General features: G+C 34.4%; 1 pseudogene; it reads right to left on the bottom strand.

Moving 5' to 3' along the window:
• Window positions 1-1,596: 1,596 nt before the first annotated feature.
• On the bottom strand, window positions 1,597-4,375 carry LOC133800458 (asparagine synthetase [glutamine-hydrolyzing] 1-like; annotated as a pseudogene).
• Between the last annotated feature and the right edge of the window lie 11,190 nt (window positions 4,376-15,565).

Here is a 15,565-nt window from a genome sequence, read left to right as displayed (position 1 = left end):
AATTTAAATACCTCATAGAAGATCTTTAAGAAACTTGAAATTTCTGAAAAAAGATTCACCTTCCCCTTCTACTATATTATACAATAAAAGAGAAAGCAAAGTTTGAAGGTTTTCAAGACTTAGAGGTTATAATTACTAAATATTTATTAGGAAACCATTTAAAATTGATTTGCCAGCAAGTGAGTTTCCTTTCCTACATAAATTATGAAACCATTTTATATATTCTTTTTAGAAAAATATGTATAAATGAAACTTAATTACCACATTCGGTTTTCAAAATGCATATAAAGTATAGATATAATGGTTTTTGCAGTAAAAATTGGACAGCTAATATAATGCAATTGATGACTCCTCTATTCTTATACACTTCCCGTGTTTGTATTCTTAAGCCCTTGAAATGTCATAGCAAAATTCCTTCTACAAGTAACAATCTTATGTGGCTCTTCTCTCTCTCTTCTAAGACTTGTTATTATTAGGTAATCCAAATATAGACATATATATATATATATATATAGCGTCTATGGCTTTGTTTTTTTTATTAATAAAGAAATTTTGACCTATCTACCTATTACTTAGATATAGCTATTACAGTAGCTTTATTAAAAAAAACAAACAAAGCCGCAAATCATATATATATATATTTAGATTACCTTATAATAACAAATCTTGGAAAAGAAAGAGAAGAGTACCTAAGGCCAACTCCAATGGGAGTTGCCTTGCCTAATACTTTGTCAGAAGTGGTCAAAGGTGGAAAATAAAAGTTGATGTGAAGATGTTAGTTTGTGTTGAAATTTGGCAACGTTGCCCAGCAGTAGCAACGTTGCCTTCAATTTTTTTTTTCTTTTGTTTGATTGGTTAAATTTTGATGTGACAATTTAAGCCATCTCTCTCCATTGAAGTTGGCCTAATAATAACAAGTCTTGGAAGAGAAAGAGAAGAGTCACATAAGATTGTTACTTGTAGAAGGAATTTTGGTGTTACATTTCAAGGGCATAAGAATACCAACACGTGAAGTGTGAAAGAACAGAGGAGTCATCAATTGCATCATATTAGCTGTCCAATTTTTACTGCAAAAACCATTTATTTTTAAATAAAACAAAGCAAGCGCCCAACATTATATGGTATTAATATATAGTAGTGCACAACTAAAAGAAATAGCCCAATTTTAACTTAATAGTTTTTTTATTTGTGAAATGTCAAACTGTTACTCATTTATTTTTTCCAATAGCACAAAGTTTTGGCTAATAATCAAGTGTGGTGGGCTGCAGAAGGAGAATCATATACCGCGTAGCAACTTCATTTGATTGCAAATCTTAGTTATTGGATTTATATCCCACCTTACCTCCTTCATGACCCGAAACTTGGCCACTAATTTGTTATATTATTTTTTTAGTTTTCAAATTAGAAATTAAAATTTTCATTTCATAATACTATTAAACAGTACATGCTATCGCATGAGTACATATTTCTTTCTATCTAAGCCAATAACCAAAAAAATAAAAAATAAAAAATAAAGCTTTGCTCTCGTAAAAACCCCTATCGCTTTCTTTAGGGCTCTATCTCTAAACTGAAGTGGTACGTGTCTCTTAGTCTTTTCTTAATTAAGCTTATTTAATCACTTACAAAATTTATATAAATATAAAATATATGTACCTTTCTACAGGTCTCACGGTGGAGCTCTTTCTTGTTTGGTGCCTGGTGGAAGTACAAGTATCCGCCAAAGATTTCGTCGGAGCCCTCCCCGGAGAGCACCATGTTGACACCCAAGGACTTGATCTTACGAGTCATTAGAAACATTGGGGTACTGCCCCTCACTGTGGTAACGTCATAAGATTCGGTGTGGTAAATCACATCTTCAATTGCATCTATTCCATCCTGTTTAACATACAAAAATTAATCAAATTTTTTGTCAGTACTAATTAATTAGGCTTTCCATAAAATGTAGAAATTCATTGTTTTAAGGTATAACTACCTGAAGAGTGAAGTGGAACTCATGGTGAATTGTACCCAAATATTCTGCAACTTCTCTTGCATACTTGAAATCTGGTGCACCCTGCTCGTGAGAATGTGAACACTTTCAGATTTTAATACGCATACAAGTGTGTGTGAATATATATATATATATATAGAGGGTATTCCTCACGTAGAGCTGTTAAAAAGTCTGCACATGTGGAGACTTTCTTTTTTCACCACTATTATATCAATTCAACAACTTTATATTTATTAATCTATATAAATATATATATCAACCCCAATCAACTAATCTCTCCTACACAACTTCAACTACAATTAATCAATATCTCTTAATATCTCTTATATATATATATATATAGTATAACCATTTTTTATTACAATTAAATGATATTTTAATTAATTTAGTCCAAATTTTAACTAATTAAAATTTAGATATTAGTTAAGAAAAAAAAAACTAAATTATTCACACGTGCCCACCTAGTATTAAAATTATAAGAATACGAGCCCTCTTAAGTTTAAGTTAGTGGGTTAGCTTGTTTGTCAATTCACATTTGTTGGGCTATTATTTTATACTCTCTATGAACATTAAAGACACTCACACTACGACACTTTTTTTTCACAATTTTAATTAAAATAAATAATAGGAAAGACCGTAATACATGAGCCCTTATGCTATATTGGTACAACATGCTCCCATAAAAAAAAAAAAATACCGTAGCTATGCGGGGGTACAGCACTTTCCTATATATATATATATATATATATATATATATGCTTGACATATAATTATTGGAGTAAGGTAAAGAATAATTGACCTCTAGACCAACACAGAAGGTATGGAGCTGTGATCCCAACTTTTTGTCAGCACCAGTGCTGGCTAAGTGTCTAGCAGTGATGGCGGCGACTAACGACGAATCCAAGCCACCGGAGAGTAGAACACCGAAAGGCACATCAGTCATCAATCTTTTGATAACAGCCTGCGCCATGCATATGTTATACATATATATAGATGGTAAATACATGAGCTCAAATTTTCGTATATTATTGTAATTAAGATTAGGGAAAACCTTACATTCTCAAAACTCTTTCTCAAAGCAATTGGATCGTATGGGTTTGATGGAATGGACTTAGAATACCATTGTGGGTTGTACCAACGTCTCATTCCACCTTGTTTGCTCGAGTACAAGTGACCAGGTGGAAAATGCTCAAAATGATCACATTCATCTTGTAAGGCCTTCAGCTCAGATGCTATCCAAATGGATCCGGATGATACAGTCAAAATTCATGAGCCTATATATATAGTCAATTTTTTGATACAGAAAAAACAAAAACATGAATCTTTCTCTCTCGTGAATATATTAATATAATAAACCAGTATATTATTTACCATCTTGACCCCATCCAATATAGAGGGAAGTAACTCCAATAGCATCACGAGCAGCAATGAAGCTGTTATCTCGGGTATCCAGCAGCACAAAAGAGAAAATCCCATCAAGCATGTCCACAAACTCTTCCCCATACTCCTCATACTACACAAAAAATAAAATAAAATAACAGATAAAAATGAACACACTCAATCTATGAGAACCTGGAGATTCTCCATATATATATACATACATAAATCATGAAAGTGGAGTCTAATTAGTATTCACAATTTTTTTTTCACGTACCAAATGTGAAATAACTTCACAGTCACTACCAGTCCGGAACTTGTGGCTGGGAAGACGCTTCCTCAACTCTTTATGGTTATAGATCTCTCCATTGGCCTATGACATATAATTTTTCAAAATTAAGTATAATAAACTCATTACAAAAATTTACTTAAAATGCACTGACATACCATATACATATATTAAGTAGTACATGCAAAACAATATTAAGAAGATAGGGTGAATCAATTAATGTACCGTGACAATGATGGACTTGTCCTCGTTGTAGAGAGGTTGGTGACCAGAAGAAGGGTCAACAATGGACAGCCTTTGATGAGCCAAATAGCAGTCACCGTGCTGGTGAAGACCGCTCCAGTCAGGGCCACGGTGCGTCAATCTGCGACGTCGTATTTGGCAATTTAAAGGTCACATATCGACAAAAAGTATACTCGACTGCATAAAATAAAATAGTAGCACAAAATCCAAGGGTAGAGCACCCAACATGACACAGTGCGTTTGAATTTAATAAATAAATAGTTTATACAATATTGTTAAATAAAGAAAGAAACTGATATTGTTAAAGAAGAAGAAGAAGAGGGAATTGGAATTTGCCTGCGGGAAAGCTCAAGAACGCGGAGTCTTTTGACCTGAGAGCTATCGTTGCAAAAAAGGACGGCTAGTATTCCACACATTGTGATATACTGAAAGAAATGAAAGCACAAAGGTGGAAGGAAGAATGAGAACAGACTTAGCTCTACTTGCTGCTTTTGCAATTTGATTACTATCATAACATTTATTTATAAGCCAGCTCCCACTACCAAACGGCGTCGTACTGACCAAATATTCTTGGTTTATAATCAAAATTATTAATCAAATCAAAGTCGCTTTTATAATTAATGCAAATCAAATCAAAGTCACTTTCATAGTTAATGTAAAGAGAGATGGAGAGAGGATTAAAAGACGTTGATTGATTCAAGGGTATACTAGCAAATTGCCACAAATATCATCATAACTTTTTGAGTACCTTATATATATATAATCAATCCCACTACTCAGAGCACTCGTACCTCGTGTACCACTAGGTAGTGCTGTAAAAGGAACTTTTGTCCATAATTTTAGAGAATCATTAAAATAAAAAGGTCAACTAAAAGGTTGCTACATCATATTAATGAAGGGCATCATAACTTTTTGAGTACCCTATATATATTACATGATTATGATATATATATATATATATATTGCATCGATTAACCATCCACGGTGGCGAGATTAGGGAAATATTATTAGCATTGCAATATATATTTTACTAGCGGCAGCATTTCACATTGTTATCCCCATCAGCATGATTTATGAACGATAAACTTAAATCCAACTAGGAAAGCATATATAAACTTTACGAAATTAAACTAATATATATATATATCACTTTCACAATGAATGAGACGGAATGTCCGAATAACAACAACAATAATAATAATAAATTCAAATATAAATTAATTTTGTAAACAGTCTGTATATATATACATATTTATATTTTTACCTTTGGGAATAACTTCTCGAAAATGGTTCGGTAGTAGAAGCCTTCTTTTGTGATGGGAGTGTTTTCTGAGAATACTTTTGCAGCATTGGCCATCATTTGGTCAGTGACCTGTTTAGCACCATGAGCTTTGAGGGTGTCATTCCAGCTATACCCAACTCCATCGCTCATCTGTTCTTTCTGTCTGTATAGAATGCTCTGAACGTACCACGAAAAAGAAAAGAAAAAAAAGGTTAGGAAAGCAAAAACTTAACAATAAAAGGCACTAATGATGCATCCAGCAATTAAAACAGTACTTTAATTTATTCATAGAAATTGAGGGAGAAAGTCTCTTTTTTCTTTTTTTAACTAAATTTAATAAAATTGGATATTAATTCTGATTTTTTTTAATGGCCTAATTTTAAATTTATATATATTTGTAATTTGAATTAATTATATATTTTTTTTAATGAAATTAAGTTAACTTTCATTTATTAGAAATGTCATCCATAAGGATGGACACAAGTTTAAAAGAGATTTGAAAACAAAAAACTCTAGCATTTATACAATATTATAAGTATTTAGGTATAATAGACATTTATACATTGATATAAGTACTTAAGCAAGATAGCCTAAGCATTAATACATTGACATAAAACTAAACTTAGAACTAAACAAACTTATAAACAAAATAGGCTTACAACTGGATTTAACCAGATCGCGATGAACAGTGCGGACCAGGAGCATACTAGTTTCATGACCGAGCATAACGTATATTGTTACAAAATTATGCCATTCAGATTGAAAAATGTCGTGGCTACATACTAACGCTTGGTCAACAAAATGTTCGTCAACCAGATCGGGAGAAATATGGAAGTGTATGTCGATGACATGCTTGTCAAGTCAAAGACTGCCAATAACCATGTATCCGATCTGGAAGAATGTTTTGGAATATTAAGGAGATATGGCATGAAGCTGAATCCCCAGAAATGCACTTTCGGGGTGGCATATGGAAAGTTTCTGGGGTTCATAGTCAACACGAGGGCAATAGAGGCGAATCCTGAAAAGAATCAGATCACTGTTAGAAATTCCTTCACCCAGTTCGCGTAAAAAAGTTCAAAGCCTCACTGGAAGGGTGGCGGCTTTGAATCGCTTTATTTCAAAATCCACTGACAAGTGTGTGCAATTCTATAACTTGCTTAAGTAATAGAAGCCATCCCCACCGCGAGCTCGGGAAAGGTTTATTTTCAGGCAAAAGAGATACAAAATCTCGCGTACTGAGGGTCCATCATATTTCTTCTCGTGATATAGCAATTTTAATGCTGCTAGGACCCTGTATGAGTTGGACTGGAGATGAAAGGGGGCGATATCGACGTAGTCGGTGAACTTCCTAAAATATTCCTTTATAGGCAGTAGTGCCCCAGCTCGCATATGCTCGCGACTCCAGGTCACGAGCTTGACTTTTTTCTCCGGGTCGTCTTCACCCGGAGGAAAACAGATCCTTTTGTCAAAGCTGGCAGGCCGACACGACAACTTTAGTCCATGGCAAGACAGATTGTTCGAATTTTGTCTCGTGGAGGTAACAGAGCTTTAGTAATGTTCTGCCTCAAAGAAAGAACTCTCAGAGGTCGGGGTAGAAAAAACTTTGGGGACTGTTTGACTAGCTTGCTAGTTTGATGTGCTCTACATAAATTCGAAGGACAGCTTGTCGGGAGGGAAATGTTATGGTATTCCTACACTTGGGATTTAAGGGAATTGGATGAACCTCAAGGTCTGGGTCAGGATACACGGCAAACTATAGTCTCCTTTTTTTTCTCTCTTCAACCTCAGTAATTTGACGCCGGAAGTGGGCCTATATTATTAATTTTTTTAATTTAATTTGATTACCAATTACATATACTTTATGTAATATATAAATAATTTATATCATAATAATATTATAATATTAATAATTTGAGAAACTATAGACAAATATTAAAAAAAATATAATGATATTAATTATTAAGAGTTAAAGAAAATATTTAAAATGAATAAAGATAGTATCAAATTGGGAGTGCTCTATATTATTTTTTATTATTAATATGTATTCTCTTGATCACATTTTGTTTTCTAGCTAACCCAATAAATTAAAATTGTTATTATTTCTACCTTAAAATAAGTATCTTGTTTTGTTTTTGAAACACTTTCAAAGTTGGGGAGCATTTTAGTAAGACCAAGGCGGAGCCAAAGGGAGCAAGTGGGGGCATCCGTCATAATTTTATTTTATTAATTTACAAATTTATACTCATTTTTTTTGGCCTCCGTAAAAAATAACACTATTTAAATAATATTCTCATTATAATCATTTTTTGTTGTTGTTATTATTAAAATACTTTTACTCTATAATTTTACTTCGTCCATTTTTTTTTGCTTACTCAGCATATAGATACATAAAGAGAAAATAGTTTTTTTAAAAAAAAAAAAAAAATTATTGTTAGTAATGACAGCTCTATTTTTGTCTAGAAGATTATGTTAAGTAAAATGAAAGTAATTAAACTCATCAATGTGATTTAGATGATGGGGTCCTACAAAAACCCTAGAATCCAAAGTGACAGATAGAAAAGAAAAATGCTCATGTGGAAGATAGAAAAGACAAGCAGATCAAGCCCCCCCAAAGGGTTTTAGTTGTTGGATCAACCTAACTTATTAATTAAAAAGTGATGGAAAAATAGCTCAATAATGATCTCGAAGCTTAAATTAACACTCTAGTATGTTAATATAAAAAAAAAAAGTAAAGAAAGAGAGGATCTGAATAATCGTGATGAAGCTTATTAATTTTACTGATATACCCGACAAGAGCTGTTATGTCAAAACACATCTAATCTACTTATAACTTCTCACAGTGTCATTGAAAAGAAAGGTGTCCAGCCCTGCACAACCCCAACCTAGCACACTTCGCATTATATATAGAGAGACAGCTTAAGACTTTCAAAACCCAACGAAATATATATTATATATATAAAAAAAAACAAAGCCGTAGCTGGCATAAATCCAAATGTATATTTACGGGAGAATTTTTTTTATAGGGTTTTATTTTAAGTCTTATAGGTGGGGAGTTTAGTGTTCTCGATTTCTGAACAATTTTCGGCACGGTTTTTTTTATGACTGTGTATATTGTAGCTATTTAGGGCATTCTGCAAATTTTCAGAAAATTCCGAATAGTTTACAGTACCGAAAACTAAGTTCAAACATATTGTTGCACGCGTGACTAATTTTTTTATGTGCGTGGAAAGCAACATGTTTGAACCTAGTTTTCGGTATTGTAAACTATTCGGAATTTTCTGAAAATTGGCAGGAAGTTCTAAATAGCTACAATATACATGGTTATAAAAAAAAACCACGACCTCACATATTCTTTAGTATTCACTTTCAAAACATTGCTCGAATTCATATTGGAGAAAAGGAAGATTTCTGAAAGGGGTACTCCTTAGGTGAATTGGAGATTTCACTAATTTCTCCGAAATGTATTACCCTCGTGTTCAACAAATTTGATATTTTTTCCCAAGAGATCTCATGAGTAAATGAATCTTTTGGAGCTGAAACGGAGCCTTAAGTCAATATTTGAAAAAAAATTCCCATTTTTGATGGCAATTTTCGCAAGTTTTTGCCTTATATTCGTAAATCTCTCAGTATTTTGACTGTATCAGCCTTTACACACCTCGGATTTGCCCGAAATTTTATACATAGAAGCCTAAGACATAGGGCTACAACATTTGTGCCAATGACCCTCACATATTCCTTAGTATTCACTTTCAAGACTTTGCTCGAATTGATATTAGAGAAATCGAAGATTTCTGAAAGGGGTACCCCTTTGGTGAATTGGAGATTTCACTAATTTCTCCGAAATGTATTACCCTCGTGTTAACCTCGTTTGATATTTTTCCCCAAGAGATCTCATGGGTAAATGAATCTATAGGAGTTGAAATGGAGCCTTAAGTCAACATTTGAAATTTTTTTCCCCTTTTTGATGGCAATTTTCGCAAGTTTTAGCCTTATATTCGTACATCTCTCAGAATTTTGACTGTATCACTCTTTACACACCTCGGATTTGCCCGAAATTTTATACATAGAAGCCTAAGAAATGGGGCTACAACATTTGTGCCCCTGACCCTGGCATATTCCTTAGTATTCAATTTCAAAACCATGCCCGAAATAAAATTAGAGAAATCGAAGATTTCTGAAAGGGGTACTCCTTTAGTGAATTGGAGATTTAACTAATTTCTCTGAAATGTATTACCCTCGTGTTAACCTCGTTTGATATTTTTCCCCAAGAGATCTCATGGGTAAATGAATCTATAGGAGTTAAAACGGAGCCTTAAGTCAACATTTCCCCTTTTTGATGGCAATTATCGCAAGTTTTTGCCTTATATTCGTACATCTATAAGAATTTTGACTGTATTACCCTCTACACACCTCGGATTTGCACGAAATTTTATACATAGAAGCCTAAGACAAAGGGCTACAACATTTGTGCCCATGACCCTCGCATATTCTTTAGTATTCACTTTCAAAACATTGCTCGAATTAATATTAGAGAAATCGAAGATTTCTGAAAGGGGTACACCTTCGGTGAATTGGAGATATCACTAATTTCTCCGAAATGTATAACCCTCATGTTCAACTCGTTCGATATTTTTGCCCAAGAAATCTCATGGGTAAATGAATCTATTGGAGTTGAAACGGAGCCTTAAGTCAACTTCAGAAAAAAAATTCCCCTATTTGATGGCAATTTTAGCAAGTTTTTGCCTTATATTCGTACATCACTCAATATTTTGACTGTATCACCCTCTACACACCTTGGATTTGCACGAAATATTATACATAGAAGCCTAAGACAAAGGGCTACAACATTAATGCCCATGACCCTCACATATTCTTTAGTATTCACTTTCAAAACATTGCTCAAATTCATATTGGAGAAATCGAAGATTTCTGAAAGGGGTACCCCTTTGGTGAATTGGAAATTTCACAAATTTCTCTGAAATGTATTACCCTCGTGTTAACCTCGTTCGATATTTTTCCCCTATAGATCTCATGGGTAAATGAATATATTGGAGTTGAAACGGAGCCTTAAGTCAGCATTTGAAAAAAAATTCCGCTTTTTGATGGCAATTTTCGCAAGTTTTTGCCTTATATTCGTACATCACTCAGTATTTTGACTGTATCAGCCTTTACACACCTCAGATTTGCCCGAAATTTTATACATAGAAGCCTAAGACATAGGGCTACAACATTTGTTCCAATGACCCTCGCATATTCCTTAGTATTCACTTTCAAAACTTTGCTCGAATTAATATTAGAGAAATCGAAGATTTCTGAAAGGGGTACCCCTTTGGTGAATTGGAGATTTCACTAATTTCTCCGAAATGTATTACCCTCGTGTTAACCTCGTTTGATATTTTTCCCCAAGAGATCTCATGGGTAAATGAATCAATAGGAGTTGAAACGGAGCCTTAAGTCAACATTTGAAAAAAATTTCCCCTTTTTGATGGCAATTTTCGCAAGTTTTTGCCTTATATTCGTACATCTCTCAGAATTTTGACTGTATCACCCATTACACACCTCGGATTTGCCCGAAATTTTATACATAGAAGCCTAAGAAATGGGGCTACAACATTTATGCCCCTGACCCTCGCATATTCCTTAGTATTCAGTTTCAAAACCTTGCCCGAATTGATATTAGAGAAATCGAAGATTTCTGAAAGGGGTACCCCTTTGGTCAATTGGAGATTTCACTAATTTCTCTGAAATGTATTACCCTCGTGTTAACCTCATTTGATATTTTTGCCAAAGAGATCTCATGGGTAAATGAATCTATAGGAGTTAAAACGGAGCATTAAGTCAACCTTTGAAATTTTTTTCCCCTTTTTGATGGTAATTTTCGAAAGTTTTTGCCTTATATTCGTACATCTTTCAGAATTTTGATTGTATTTCCCTCTACACACCTCAGATTTGCACGAAATCTTATACATAGAAGCCTAAGACAAAGGGCTACAACATTTGTGCCCATGACCCTCGCATATTCTTTAGTATTCACTTTCAAAACATTGCTCGAATTCTTATTAGAGAAATCGAAGATTTCTGAAAAGGGTACTCCCTTGGTGAATTGGAGATTTCACTAATTTCTCCGAAATGTATTACCCTCATGTTCAACTCTTTCGACATTTTTGCCCAACAGATCTCATGGGTAAATGCATCTATTGGAGTTGAAACGAAGCCTTAAGTAAACATTTGAAAAAAAATACCCCTATTTGATGGCAATTTTAGCAAGTTTTTGCCTTATATTCGTACATCACTCAATATTTTGACTGTATAACCCTCTACACACCTCGGATTTGCACGAAATATTATACATAGAAGCCTAAGACAAAGGGCTACAACATTAATGCCCATGACCCTCACATATTCTTTTGTATTCACTTTCAAAACATTGCTCGAATTCAAATTGGAGAAATCGAAGATTTCTGAAAGGGGTACCCCTTTGGTGAATTGGAAATTTCACTAATTTCTCTGAAACTTATTACCCTCGTGTTAACCTCGTTCGATATTTTTCCCCAAGAGATATCATAGGTAAATGAATCCATTGGAGTTGAAACGGAGCCTTAAGTCAACATTTGAAAAAAAATTCCCGTTATTGATGGCAATTTTCGGAAGTTTTTGCCTTATATTCGTACATCACTCAGAATTTTGACTGTATCGCCATCTACACACCTCGGATTTGCACGAAATTTTGTACATAAAAGCCTAAGACATAGGGCTACAACATTTGTGCCAATGATCCTCGCATATTCCTTAGTATTCACATTCAAAACATTGCTCGAATTCATATTAGAGAAATCGAAAATTTCTGAAAGGGGTACCCCTTTGGTCAATTGGAGATTTCACTAATTTCTCCGAAATTTATTACCCTCGTGTTCAACTCGTTCAATATTTTTACCCAAGAGATCTCATGGGTAAATGAATCTATAGGAGCTGAAACGAAGCCTTAAGTCAACATCTGAAAAAAAAATTCCCTTTTTGATGGCAATTTTCGCAAGTTTTTCCCTTATATTCATATATCACTCAGTATTTTGACTGTATCACGCTCTACACACCTCGATTTGCGTGAAATTTTATAAATAGAAGCCTAAGACATAGGGCTACAACATTTGTGCCCATGACCCTCGAATATTCCTTAGTATTCACTTTCAAAACATTGCTCGAATTCATATTAGAGAAATCGAAGATTTCTGAAATGGGTACCCCTTTGGTGAATTGGAGATTTCACTAGTTTCTCCGAAATGTATTACCCTCGTGTTAACCTCGTTCTATATTTTTACCCTAGAGATCTCATGGGTAAATGAATCTATTGGAGTTGAAACGGAGCCTTAAGTCAACATTTGAAAAAAAATTCCCCATTTTGATGGCAATTTTCGCAAGTTTTTGCCTTATATTCGTACATCACTTAGTATTTTGACTGTATCACCATCTACACACCTCGGATTTGCACGAAATTTTATACATAGAAGCCTAAGACATAGGGCTACAACATTTGTGCCAATGACCCTCACATATTCCTTAGTATTCACTTTTAAAACATTGCTAGAATTGATATTAGAAAATCGAAGATTTCTAAAAGGGGTACCCCTTTGGTGAATTGGAAATTTCACAATTTTCTCTGAAATGTATTACCCTCGTGTTAACCTCGTTCGATATTTTTCCCCTATAGATCTCATGGGTAAATGAATCTATTGGAGTTGAAACGGAGCCTTAAGTCAGCATTTGAAAAAAAATTCCCCTTTTTCATGGCAATTTTCGCAAGTTTTTGCCTTATATTCGCACATCACTCAGTATTTCGACTGTATCAGCCTTTACACACCTCGGATTTGCCCGAAATTTTATACATAGAAGCCTAAGACATAGGGCTACAACATTTGTTCCAATGACCCTCACATATTCCTTATTATTCACTTTCAAAACTTTGCTCGAATTAATATTAGAGAAATCGAAGATTTCTGAAAGGGGTACCCTTTTGGTGAATTGGAGATTTCACTAATTTCTCCGAAATGTATTACCCTCGTGTTAACCTCGTTTGATATTTTCCCCAAGAGATCTCATGGGTAGATGAATCTATAGGAGTTGAAACGGAGCCTTAAGTCAACATTTGAAATTTTTTTCCCCTTTTTGATGGCAATTTTCGCAAGTTTTTGCCTTATATTCGTACATCTCTCAGAATTTTGACTGTATCACCCATTACACACCTCGGATTTGCCCGAAATTTTATACATAGAAGCCTAAGAAATGGGGCTACAAAATTTATGCCCCTGACCCTCGCATATTCCTTAGTATTCAGTTTCAAAACCTTGCCCGAATTGATATTAGAGAAATCGAAGATTTCTGAAAGGGGTGTACCCCTTTGGTCAATTGGAGATTTCACTAATTTCTCCGAAATATATTACCCTCGTGTTAACCTCGTTTCATATTTTTTCCAAAGAGAACTCATGGGTAAATGAATCTATAGGAGTTAAAACGGAGCCTTAAGTCAACCTTTGAAATTTTTTTCCCCTTTTTGATGGCAATTTTTGAAAGTTTTTGCCTTATATTCGTACATCTTTCAGAATTTTGATTGTATTTCCCTCTACACACCTCAGATTTGCATGAAATCTTATACATAGAAGCCTAAGACAAAGGGCTACAACATTTGTGCCCATGACCCTCGCATATTCTTTAGTATTCACTTTCAAAACATTGCTCGAATTCTTATTAGAGAAATCGAAGATTTCTGAAAAGGGTACCCCTTTGGTGAATTGGAGATTTGACTAATTTCTCCGAAATGTATTACCCTCATGTTCAACTCGTTCGATATTTTTGCCCAACAGATCTCATGGGTAAATGCATCTATTGGAGTTGAAACGAAGCCTTAAGTAAACATTTGAAAAAAAATACCCCTATTTGATGGCAATTTTAGCAAGTTTTTGCCTTATATTCGTACATCACTCAATATTTTGACTGTATAAACCTCTACACACCTCGGATTTGCACGAAATATTATACATAGAAGCCTAAGACAAAGGGCTACAACATTAATGCCCATGACCCTCACATATTCTTTTGTATTCACTTTCAAAACATTGCTCGAATTCATATTGGAGAAATCGAAGATTTCTGAATGGGGTACCCCTTTGGTGAATTGGAAATTTCACTAATTTCTCTGAAACTTATTACCCTCGTGTTAACCTCGTTCGATATTTTTCCCCAAGAGATCTCATAGGTAAATGAATCTATTGGAGTTGAAACGGAGCCTTAAGTCAACATTTGAAAAAAAATTCCCCTTATTGATGGCAATTTTCGGAAGTTTTTGCCTTATATTCGTACATCACTCAGTATTTTAACTGTATCGCCATCTACACACCTCGGATTTGCACGAAATTTTTTACATAGAAGCCTAAGACATAGGGCTACAACATTTGTGCCAATGATCCTCGCATATTCCTTAGTATTCACATTCAAAACATTGCTCGAATTCATTATAGAGAAATCGAACATTTCTGAAAGGGGTACCCCTTTGGTCAATTGGAGATTTCACTAATTTCTCCGAAATTTATTACCCTCGTGTTCAACTCGTTCAATATTTTTACCCAAGAGATCTCATGGGTAAATGAATCTATAGGAGCTGAAACGAAGCCTTAAGTCAACATCTGAAAAAAAAATTCCATTTTTGATGGCAATTTCGCAAGTTTTTCCCTTATATTCGTATATCACTCATTATTTTGACTGTATCACGCTCTACACACCTCGATTTGCGTGAAATTTTATACATAGAAGCCTAAGACATAGGGCTACAACATTTGGGCCCATGACCCTCGAATATTCCTTAGTATTCACTTTCAAAACATTGCTCGAATTCATATTAGAGAAATCGAAGATTTCTGAAAGGGATACCCCTTTGGTGAATTGGAGATTTCACTAGTTTCTCCGAAATGTATTACCCTCGCGTTCAACTCGTTCGATATTTTTCCCCAAGAGATCTCATGGGTAAATGAATATACTGGAGTTGAAACGGAGCCTTAAGTCAACATTTCAAAAAAAATTCCCCATTTTGATGGCAATTTTCGCAAGGTTTTGCCTTATATTCGTACATCACTTAGTATTTTGACTGTATCACCATCTACACACCTCGGATTTGCACGAAATTTTATACATAGAAGCCTAAGACATAGGGCTACAACATTTGTGCCAATGACCCTCGCATATTCCTTAGTATTCACTTTCAAAACATTGCTAGAATTGATATTAGAAAATCGAAGATTTCTGAAAGGGGTACCCCTTTGGTGAATTGGAAATTTCACAAATTTCTCTGAAATGTATTACCCTCGTGTTAACCTCGTTCGATATTTTTCCCCTAGAG

The sequence above is a fragment of the Humulus lupulus genome, chromosome 9 (genome assembly GCF_963169125.1).
Source record: "Humulus lupulus chromosome 9, drHumLupu1.1, whole genome shotgun sequence".
Classification (NCBI taxonomy): Eukaryota; Viridiplantae; Streptophyta; class Magnoliopsida; order Rosales; family Cannabaceae; genus Humulus; species Humulus lupulus.
Note: the sequence above shows the minus strand (reverse complement) of the source record. Positions and strands in the feature narration are given on the sequence as shown.